Below are 12,469 nucleotides of genomic sequence, written 5' to 3' on the forward strand. Positions count from 1 at the left end.
TAGGAGGGATTGCAGAACTCTCCTCTGGACAAGTGGTTGTGGGGTAGCATGTGAAGGCAGTACTGCAGTGGCAGATTCCTACTGAATTTACAACTTGTACTGGCTGCTTTTGTGTGTCAACTTGACACAAGCTACAGTCATCGGAGGAAGGAGGAGGAAATGCCTCAGTGAGATCCAGCTATAAGGTCTCTTTTAGTGATCAGTGGGGGAGAGCCTGTCCCCTGGTGGGTGGTTTTATTCCTGGGCTTTTGGTCCTGGATTCTCTAAAAGATGAGTTGAGCAACCTCGGGAAGCAAACCAGTAAGCATCTTCAGTCCATGGGCTCTGCATCAGCTCCTGTCCCCGGGATCCTTCCCTGTTTGAGTTCCTGTTCTGACTTCCTTCAGTGATGAACAGCAATGTTGAAGTTTAAGCCAAATAAACCCTTCTGCCCCAACTTGCTTTTTGGCTATGGTGTTTCGTTGCAGCGATAGAAACCCTAACTAGGGCACAACTTCAATTGCATATTTCCAAGATTCAATTGATGATGTGTTATTCGATAATTTGAGAAAATAAGTGATGTGGTTTAGGAGGGAATACAAGTGACTGTGCATAGACGTGTGACTTGCATAGGAAAACCCAAAATGTGGGGAAACTTTCTAATTTAATTAACAGTTGTTGGAAACTGTACATGCAAAACAAAGCTGTCATCTCTGGGAATAAGACAGTGTTTATTTCGAACCAAATAATCATTATGGCCAGGGAGCCTTGATTTAGGTTGCCGTGAAAAAAAAAAAAATGTTTCTACGTGAAAGCATTTACACAATCTTTAACAGTTCATAGACCAAAACACAAAGGAAGCATTTCTCGGACACTTTGCTGGGGACAACAGGTGATGGGTGGGTTAGAGCAAAACAAGGTATTAATTCTTCCACGGGCTTTAGGCAAGGATAGTTGATGATATCCTCCCCTTTTGGTTGATGAATGGTAGTGGTCTCCTAATAATAGTCAACAGGCTGTTAAGCCTGACAGAGCTGGACAATCAGTGACTAATTAGGACACTAAAAATAGGCATAAAGATTATTTGGGTATATCTGCAGCATTCCAGTTTTCCTCATCACGAAGTGAGCCTGTGTCTTTTTTTTTTTTAAGACACTGTTTTATGTAGCCCAGTGCACGCACCCCCTCAAATAATGCACCACGGCCTTGAACTCCTGGTCTTCCTGCCTCATCCTTGCCAACACTAGTATCAACAGGTGCAGGCCCCTAATAGGTCAGACAGTCAACGTTGTAGACTCGTCAACATAGCTATGGCCTTTTTCTTCCATTCCCAATACAAAGTGAAATTCAACTGCCAGTTGTGTTTTAATAGGTTAGTACTAAACAAAATTTTAAGAGAACGTGATTTGCGACAAATAGTGAATTTAAAGAGTGCCAGCTTTGCAGAGAGAACTATAAGACACTTTGAAACAAATTGAAGACCAAAATAAACAGAGGTTATGCTGCGTTTGTGGCTGTGGCACTTTAACAGGGTCAGTTCTTCCCAGGTTTGTCTATAGTCAGTGCGACTCACAGAACAGGGTGCATGCATGCGTAAAGGGGGGGATAACTTTAAGATATGTATGGGAATAAAAAAAGGAGGAAAATAACCAAGAAACTCTTGGTCTCCTGAAGAATAGTAAAACTGGATAACACCCAAGTGTCATGACTTAGAGTATTTAAGAGTTAGGATGGTGTTCTAGTAGTGAAGGGATGGACAAATAATTAGCCCTTCTCCAGATTGCCACCGAAATACAGACTTCTTTATACAGATGTGAACCATCTCAACAATGACAAAGGGACTTTGGGAAATAAATAGTACAGCCAGATGGAATGGTGGGTCGTACCTGTAATCCTCCCAGCACTTGGGAGGCTGAGGCAGGAGGATTAAGAATGTGAGACCATCTAGATTACAATGAATGATTTTAATCTCAAAATATGAAAAATAATAAGGAAAAAGTATGAATGGGCACACAGAAGGAAGAAAGCAAGCTGAGCACCCGCACTCATTGCTTTTCTGCTCCATGACCGCAGATGCAATGTCCCCCCCCCCCCCCCCCCCCCCGCTGTCATGCTGCCCCACTCCCAATATGGTGGACGGTTCCCTTCTTAATCCACGTACCCCAAAGAAACACTTGGTTCCTTAAGCTGCATATGCCAAGAATTTGGTCACAGCAAACGGAACAGTGGCTGAAACAATGAATATAAACCTTAATATTGAAATTTTAAAGAAAGATCTAAGAAGTGATTATCATCAAAATCCGAATATTGGCCACTGTCAGCTTTGAATAACTGTCACCCTCAAGCTCACGGATTCAAACAGTTGGTTTCCATTGGTGTTGTTGGGAGGTTGTGGGGCCTTGAAGAGGTGGAGCCTGAAGTTACTGGGTGCAGGTGAAAAGGAAACACGGAAGCATGCAACAAACCCGCTTGACTGCTTCCTGCTGATTTTGTGGGTGCCACCTGGTCTCTTGAGACTGCTTTATGCTGATTTTGTGAGCATTGGATAGTTGAGGTGCTTGATCATATCCTGGGGGTGGCTGATTTTTTTTTTTTTTTGGTTTTTTGGGCTCTGTGGTACTGACTGACTGGCAGCTTGGACCTTGCAAGATGCTGGGAAGGCAGAAAATTATGTCTGCAAAAATTTTAGATCCTGGTGATTGAGGGAGGAGAGTCCCAAGATGGAAGATGGAGAGGATTTTTTGTGGGGTGGAGGAGGGAATTTCCCAGGAGTTCCCGAGACCAGGAATGATAAGGGAAGAATTAAATGATACTTATTCTGGGCAAGTCTGGTCTGTTTAGATAGGTACAATTGGCTCCCTAGAGCTTATTTTTAAGCATTATGAAAAGAAGATGTTTAAAAATAAATAAATTTTAGACATATTAAAAGCTTATGATTATGATAGTATAGTGTTGGAATAGAAGATGGTGGGGAGGAGGGAAGAAAAGAAGGGGGAATTATTGGATAGGCGAATTATTATACCACCCCTGTCTGGTACTCTCAAATTAAGAGCCCAAATCATTCCCGCCTCTCTCATTTCTTTCAGATAGTGTCGACAATGAGAAAAGCCATTAACACAGTGACTTTTGGAAGGGAGAAAAAAGGACAGTGATTGCAAAACAGGGACAAGTCTCGGAGACTTGTCTTTACTGTCAGAAAAGTAACCATCTGGTGGTAGCTCATTAAGTTCCGCGTCATACGTCTGTTCATGAATGCATTATATTTATCAGTCAACATGTGTTAATCCCAACATTGAGAATAAGACCACTACCAGTAATTTGAGTCAAATTTGAAACGAGTTTGACTTTTCTTAGGGTGCACCCAAGAGCTGACCAATGACTACCTCCTAAGTTGGGTTAAAGAGAGCAGCCCCAAATCCATCGCTTGGACCCCTTTTAAGGAGCAAAATCACAAGTAGTTTTAGGGAGACAGTGGGACAATAAGGAAATACAAAAAAAAAAAAAAAAACCTTAAGAAAACATCACGTGGTCACCCACCATTAAATTAGGGAGGGGTCAGGGAGGGCTAGGGTATTCTCCAAAACAAGTCAAGGTCATGGGCTGGGGAAGGTCAGGTTGTAGGAAACAGAGCAACTCAACTCTCACTGTAAATAGAAACTTATTTTTAAAAATACAGCATAATGTCTCCTGCTTCCAAAAATGGAGTCATGCAGGTTGCTCCTATATTGTAACTTTTCATCTAAAATTCTTAGTTCTCCGGAAGAGCTCATCCATTTCTTCTCTCCTTGTTTCCCCTGCAGTTTGGCTGAAGGTAGTCTTAAAACTAGGTCTCGGTCCTCATCCTTAGGTAAGACCTTTGTGCCTGTGGGGCCCAGGGTAACCTGGCCACACATAACGGGGCTCAGGCCATGTGGGGCCCAGGGCGGCCTGGCCACACATGGGACCTGGGCCGCATAGCGGCCACAGCAGGCAGCACGCAGTTCCATGAAAAGCCTTAAGCTGTCACCACCCAGGGCGGGCCTGCATCTAAGGGGGAAGTACCTGACATTCCAACCGTTAGATAAGATAGATAGCAGTGTCTGAGCCCAGGACTTAAGTATTCCCCTTTTGCCAAGACCCCTAGACAGATGTCAGCCAATCAGGGTTCTGAACCCTGGAAATTTCCTCACCCCAACCTCTACTATGATAAAGACCTACCCTGACTGGGCTTGGCACTCTCTGCTCTCAACCGCTGCATCGGACAGATGGAGCGTACAAGCTTAAGTTTGAATAAAGGCTCTTTGCTTTTATTTACATATGAGAGCAGACACCAAGGCGGTTTTTTTTTTTGGGGGGGGGGAATCCCCGTGACAGCGATCTGGGCAAAGCAGTGCCCACAAGAGCTGCATTCTTTCCCATTCAGTGTTTGACCTACTGCGCATGTTTTCCCTTTCTTCGATAATATCTATAAATCATATGTTTGAATTTGACTTCATGACTTGAGCATCCAATTGTCTAAATTAGCAGGGTCAATGGTTTTTTGCTCTTCGGATCTCTCCTGCCGCCCAACTGACCAGGGAGATTCTAGAAGCACATATTCCCAATGGCTTAATTCACACCCCTCTGACCCAAATACCCAACTGACGTTTAGGAAGTACTTAAAAAGGTTCTGAGTGATTTGAAAGTGAATGGCTCCTGTAAATTCATATTTGCTTGGATGCTTGATCCCCATTTGATGGATGCCACCTGAGAAGAATTAGGAGGTGTGGCCTTGCTGGAGGAGGTGTGTCACTGGGGTTGGGTTTTGAGGTTTCAAAAGCCCAGCCATGCCGAGTTAGGTCTCTCTGCCTTGTGCCTGTGGTTCAGATGTAAGCTCTCAGCTGCTACTCCAGCACCTTGCTTGTCTGGCTGTTGCCATACTCCATGTCAGGATGGTCATGGACTCACCCACCCTCTGGAATTGTAAGCCCCAAGAAACTCTTTTTTTTAAGTTGCCATGGCCATAGTGTCTCTTCAAAACAATAGAAAAATAACTAAGACAAATCCCAGCGAATTTAATGGCACCAGAGGAGTAGTAAAATATGTCAATCCTTTAAAGCTTAACAACGTCGCGCAAATTTTACACTGTTCTTATAATTTTAAAAAAAGCACATTTAGGATGGCCGTACTCTGTGATCGCTGCATGGTAGGAAACAACCAAGTCATGCGCAGTCCCTTACAGTTGTCCATGGTTTTCAAATTAAATACCCCTTTTGAATTTAGTTCCTAAAATAAATATAGTACAGCTACTGTGTAAATGATCTGTGTGGTACATGTGTTTGCAAAAGTGCCACGGTGAACACGTGAGGTCACATGACAATGTTGTGGAGCCAGTTACTCCCTCCCACTTTACGTGGGTTTTGAGGTTGAACTCCGGTTATCAGCTTAGCACAGAGAACACCTTTACCTGCTGAGCCATCTTACTGGCACAGTAAAAATGGTTTCATATGAAATATGAGCTGAGTTTAGAAGATAGTTGAGCACACTATGATTCAAAACTGTAAAACATAACATTTCTCTACACTTGAATAATTTATACATATAAGTAACATCTAATTTGGGAAACGTTTTAATAACAAACTAAAATTTGTGCTTAGCTCCTATAGAGAAATGGCTCATAAACATAATGGTGATTATTAATCTGTGTTCCCAGGGAACCTTCTCTGCTAGAGATTCCTAACATATTCACATTACAATCCTATTATCACATGGATTAATGGCTAACTCTGAGGAACATTTGTTTCAAGAAAAACAAAACAGTAAAACCAATAATTTAATCATAGTTATATATAAAATTCTTTTTTTCTTTCAGCTTTGCTAGAATGTTTCTACGCAGAGTCTACCTGTGTCCTGAGATAGTTGTGGTTGTAACTGCCCCCATTTAGTGGTCCCCTCAACTATCGGGATTCCATGGGCATCTCCAGAGGAGTTTCCGCTTCTTGTGTCCCAGAACAAAGAATTGGATGGAGACATTTGGAAAACAGAAAAGCAAAGCACGAGCATTTATAAAGTATGAATACATTTCATTTCCAAGTGTGGAATTGGGCCAGAAGGGGTGGGAGCGAGTTTAGGAACGCAAACATCAGTACTGTAAAAGAGTTAGCTTTTCACACATACTCTTGGCTGGGGATTTCCAGATTTCCTCTTTGCCAACAAGTTTTTCTCATGTACAAACTCTATAGCCTTCGTATCAGGACTTCTGGACCTCATTCTCCACCCTGTTCTGCTGTCTCATCTGACCCTGAGAGCTGTGGTCCAGGCCATTCTGTGGAGGAGCTGAAGGATGACAGTCTGTTTTCTTGTAACCACTTCCTGCTGCTGAAGGGCATGATCCTTGCTTACAAGGAACTACAAACTCTCTCCCTAGACAACTATCAAGTGGAAAGGATGAGTTGGATTCCTTATAATAGGAATTGGCAAGAATTCCTGCTATAAAAGAAGCTTAATCTGAAAGTTACATATTCTAGAAGACACAAATGTTATATAGAGGTTAAAAATATAGGGTCCAAATACGAGTAAGGCGATTATACCTACCCATGGTTTCAAACAGTGAAAAAGGCAGGAAAGACACAGAAATGACTACCCCAAGAAAGAGTGGTATATCTGGTTCCCAGGCATCATCCTTGGATATATATATATATAGTGTGTGTGTGTGTGTGCTTATATATTAAGAAGGAATCTGATGCTTTGAAAGCAAAATAGCATGAGGTTGTAAGTCATGAATAAATAATATAGCAGCAGTGTCAGAAGAAAACCAGAAATATAAAGTAAGATTGCAACAACCTACAGATTAGTGAGTAGGTCCCATCGTTGTCTGTAAGAAGGTTAGGCATCTGCTTTGTTTCTGTGTTTGAAGAGAATGTAAGTCTTTGACCACCATGCAATTGGAAGCTGCCTTGTCTTCAACATGATCTTGAGGCTGTGGAGACTCATGGGGGAGAAATTTTATTCCATAGAATAATCTCTTGAATTTGTCAGTATGGCTGCGGGAGACTCTTATCTGTTCTGTGGTGTCAGCAAATATCAGAAGACATTTATATCATTGACAGTGCTCGTCTCCAGCATTGCAGTAACTTCTATAACTTATGAGTGTTTCAAGTACCCAAAAGTTATAGAGTAACTGGAAAAGTAATCTAAAGTCCCTTTGGCTTAGGTAAGAACACTTAGTGTAGTGTTGTGTTATTGGGGTGCATTCCCTGAGGCTGGGGATGACAGTCATTTCTTTAGCTTTGGGGCGTTTCTGCCAACACTTGTCATTACACAAGTTTATTTAGTAAGTGACCCTCTGTTATTAAGGCTGAGAATGAAGTTCCAATATTTGAAGAAACGGTAACATTTTGACCTGTCACATGAAGAATTGCCTATGGTATTGCAGTGTTTGTCTTCGGTTGCTTGAGTTAGGACCTTATCGAATGTCTTTGGGCACCTTTAGTCTTTAAGGGCAGCCATCAGATTAAAGGGCTATCCTTCCTCCACGAAGTGGGACTTTGTCCCTTACAGTGGTGTCCCTCTTTGCAGAGGAGGCAAAGCTCTATTTCTTATTGCTGTCCACGTGTCCCACAGGCAACCTTGCCCCTTTAGAATTCTCTGGGGTTTCTTTGAGGTAGCAGAAAATTATATATCTCCACAAATTCAAACACATTAAAATTTCAGTTCTTTTAAAACATCCAATTTCTTTAAAAAGTTCAAATCTTTCGTCTGTGAATTCCTTAAAAAATCAAAATTAAATACCTTCTTCAAGAGGGAAGAACCAGGGAATTGTCACGATCTCAATCAAGCAAACCCAAACTCCAACAGTCTAATTATCTGGGATTCACTCCTGATCTTCTGGACTCCTCCTAAGGGCTTGGGTCACTTCATCAGCTCTGTGCTCTGCAGCACACACAGTTTGTCATCTAGACTCCAAGCTGGTTCTACTCCATTACTGTTATTGCTTTTGGTGGTCTTCCCACATGGTACTGGCATCTCCAAAATGCTGGTGTCCCTTGATGCTGCAACTGGGCTGCATTTTTTCCCATATTTTTTTATTAAAAATTTCCATCTCCTCCCCTCCTCCTCCCCCTTCCCTCCCCTCCCTTCCACTCATACCCCCCACTCCCTCCCTCTCCAGGCCAAAGAGCCATCAGGGTTCCCTTCACTATGTTAAGCCCTAGGTCCTCCCCACTCCCCCTATGTACAGGAAGGTGAACAACCAAACTGACAAGGCTCACAGTGAGCCCGTCCATGCTGTAGAGTCCACGCTCATCGCCATTGGATAGCCTCTTTCAGGCTCTCCTCACAGTGCCAACCCTCAGCTTCTTTGCATGATACCTTCAATCCTGGGCCTTCAACTTCCACTGAGGCTTCATCAGTGGCCTCTCCTGGCCTCTCACAGTGCCAAGCCTCAGCTGCTCTGCAGGACTCCTTCATGCCTTTGAAACCAGTACTACCTGGGTGTCGTTTACACATGACAAAGTACATCTGCCAGCGCAAGGTACAACCTTGGTTCCCCTCTGGCACATAGCTTCTCTGTGCTCTCAGGAAACACTTCCCAGAAGATTTCATGTCAGTGATGGTAGTCTCTTCTTAATCACCACGAATTTCGTAGCTCCAGTTGATCAGTGTGAAGTATCCCAACAAAGCAAAACATTGCTGTAGTAGTTCTGTTATCTTGTTATCGTAGTAGATTCTCGAGTCCCAGCTAACCAGAACCACAAGATCGTAATTCGAAATTGCAAATGGCCCTGTTAGAGTCTTTAATATTGCCTCTGAAATTTCAAAAACCAGGCCTCCATCTTCTGCACTGCTCTTAACATGCTTATCTTCCAAGTACCACAGAACATCCCCCAGAGCTCTTCACACTCAATGAACTCTTCTCGCCCAAAGTTCTAAAAGCCTTCTACAATCCTCTCAAAAACATAGTCAGGTCTGTCACAGCAATACCCCACCCCACTGGTACCAATTTGTCTTAGAGTTTCTGTTGCTTCGACAAAACCCCACGACCAGAAAGCAAGTTGAGACAGAGAGTATTTATTTGGCTTATACTTCAACATTGCTGTTCATCAGCGGAGAAAGTCAAGTCAGATTAGGAACTCAAGCAGAACAGGATCCTGCAGGCAGGAGCTGATGCAGAGGCTGTGGAAGGAAGCTGCTTACTGGCTTGCTTCCCAAGGCTTGTTCAACTCACCTTCTCTTAGAACCCAGTATCAACAGCCCAAGGATAGCACCACTCACCATGAGCTGGGCCCTCCCCCATTGATCACTAATTGAGAAAACGCCTTACAGCTGGATCTCACTGAGGCGTTTTCTCAACTGAGACTTCTTCCTCTGATGACTCTAGCTTGTGTCAAGTTCACACACAAAACCAGCCAGCACAGCATGGTAAGAGTCCTAAAGAAATGTCTGTTTTTTTCCTCAACAAATGCAAATTAACCAATTTGTCAGAAACTAAGTTCTATTGTAACAGACCTCTGAAGATGGTTTTGGTACAGGCATTTGTTTCTAAACTTGGGCCTATACGACAATTAAAAACAGGGAAAAAAGCTGGCATTTCTGCCTTCATTTTGTTCATGACTAATGTTCTTTGTTTCAACTGTGTACTTCCATATTAAGTAACTTAACACACAGAGATATGTCATTGTCTCAGTCCTCGGATCCAGGAATAGCAGAGCTGAGTGGGGCCACCTTCCTGACCAGGGCAAGGCTGCACTCCAGAGATGGGATAGTGAACTCCTGAGAACTAGTCCATCCCCTCAAGTAAATATGATTTCTTAAAGAACCAGAACTGAGACACCCATCACCTAGGTAACACCCTGGCCAAGCCTGCTGATTATGTAAAGCTTTTCCTTTTTCTGTTAAGTGTAAAACACATGTCTGTTTCTCAGATGTACCCGGGTTCATCAGACTTCTCCACTTGCTTCCTCCAACATGGCTACATTGATTAAATCTCTGTTCTTCACCATTACTGTCTCTTTAACTGCTGTATTCAGACTGACGGGCAAACTTAACCAGTGGAGGCTGGCATAGCCAAGTTTTATCTTAAAGTTCCAACTGCAAACTTAATAGAATTTAGGCCAACTTAACAGTTTATATATATATATATATATATATATATATATATATATATATATATATAAAACCACTCACTTGTGGACCAATTAGGTCCATGAAGGAAATATACAAATGTAAACACATATTCATAATCTGTCTTTTAAGTCTTTTGTCTGAAATTTCATCTAACTCACTCTTAGATACCATTACTATAGAATTACCATCTTTTGGAAGAGTTGTATTGCCTTGTTTTTGTTTGTTTATTTATGTGTGTATGGCACTCAATTTTTAGTAGTCAGACACTTTGTTTTCTTAGTCCCTGTATTTGTGCCACAGAGTATGTTGGAGAGGTTCCTCCGTATGCCACCATGAATCTATTGTCATTAGCTGAACTTTCACAGACAATAACAAACCATCACTGATTAGCTCATCCTCCAAACTAGAGAATCCGAATTTCTTCAACTTTCTACAAGTTCCTTTCCAATTCACATTGTTTCTTGACTAAAAAGTTTGACATTCTATTCAAGATGAGACTCACCTGTAACTTTTTCTAAAACTTTAAAGGAAAGCAGTCTGTCATGATTTGTACCTGAAATCCCATCAATTGAAAGGGTGAGACATGGGGCTCACTATGAATTGAACACCACTTTGGACTGCATTGCAAGTTCCAGGACAGCCTGAACTACAGACTGAGATCTTGTTTTGAAACAAAACAAAATTTAAAGGAAACAAGAGTGCCAATTATAGCAAATATTTACTCATAATGAAACATATCTAAGTTTAAAATTATGCAAACACAACACAAATTCTCTTCTTAGTCTTTCTACCTCTTAAAAGGGGTCTACACGGCAAAGTTCTGGCCTTAAAGCAAAGAAAGTAACAATCTATAGGTGTAGTTTAGGAAACAGATTTTTAGAAGCTAACCAGCTGTTTGTTCATTGTGCTTCTTCCTGATGGACAGTTGAAGCCACAGAGTCCATCAGGGAATCTTAAAGCCACTTTCTGAGATGGTAGCTAGGATAATTCAAGGATCCTAGATTTCAAAAATGCTCAATAACATGTAACCCAGCCAGGACCATCTATCCATTGCCCTTTGAGAGGCAATATTTCTGAGTGTCATTCCCAAGCCTAGCAGCATCAGTACCATTAATAACTGAAGGGAAATCCATATTCTGATATCATTCTATAGTCATGGGGTAGAGACTCACTAAGAGCTAGATATCTGAACTTTGATAATCCTGTAGCTAATTTTTATGATTCTGTAATACTTAAACACGATCATCTTGGGTTTTCTAAAAGTCATGTGCAAATTTTCATTGTAGATAACATTTTTAGTAATATTTCAAAAAATAAACATCAATACACTTTCATTACTCAGAAAAAATTGTCAAGGTCCAGTCTTGAGGAGTTTGTATGTTCCACAGTAGGAGACTGTGGAGTAGAAATGTCAGGCAGACAGACAGAGATACAAAGGAAATAGACAGAGATGCAGAAGAGAGTTGGGAAGGCAACCTAGTGAAGTCCCTCATTTATTATACGCATGCCTTATGTACCCCATTTCTAAAGGTGGGAAGAAGGCAAAATAGTGGTTTACCGTGATACAAAGAGCAAACAGAGCAATTACTTCTTCAAGACCTGAAATACCAAACAACTATACCCTGAGTTAAGCATTCTGTTGTTTAGGCAGGACATGCAGCGCTAAGCATCCTGTAGGCAGCCATTTCCAGGGTCAAACCTCCTGTCATAACCTTGAAGGAGCAAGAATAAACATAAACTCTCTGACCTCTGTTCAAGGTGGAACAGATACACATCCAGGAAACCTCGCAGAAAATATAGCTAATTTTGGAATATTTCCTTTAGAATGAGTAAGATTGAAGCATATGCATAGTATATAACTGCTAACTTACTTTTCTCCTCTACCAAGATACATATTTAACACTTTGTTAAACAAAGTTCACTTTGTTATACAAACTTTTTATACTCCAGCTGTTTACATAGTAAGAATAAGAATCTCATATGTTTTAAAAGTTAGCACAGTGTCTCAGCAAGACCTCTACATTAAAACACACTGGGAATAAAAGAAACATTGCCAAAATCTTTTTAGGAGACTACAGTCATCCTAAAATCCAAACCAAACAAAGACACACCTAAGAGAATTACAGACCTATCAATCTTCCTCATGAACATTGATGCAAAAGCACTCAATAAAATACTGGCAACCTGAATCCAAGAACACATCAGAAAAATCATCCACTACGACAAAGTTGGATTCACCCCAGAGATGCAGGGATGGTTCAACATATGGAAATTTGTCGATGTAATCCACCATATAAACAAACTAAAAGGAAAAAAAACCCTCAAGTTCATCTCATTAGATGCTAAAAAAGGACTTTGACAAATTCCAACACATCTTTATGATAAAGGTCTTGGAGAGAACAGGAAA

This window comes from Arvicola amphibius, chromosome 1, assembly GCF_903992535.2.
Source record: "Arvicola amphibius chromosome 1, mArvAmp1.2, whole genome shotgun sequence".
In the NCBI taxonomy this organism is placed as follows: domain Eukaryota; kingdom Metazoa; phylum Chordata; class Mammalia; order Rodentia; family Cricetidae; genus Arvicola; species Arvicola amphibius.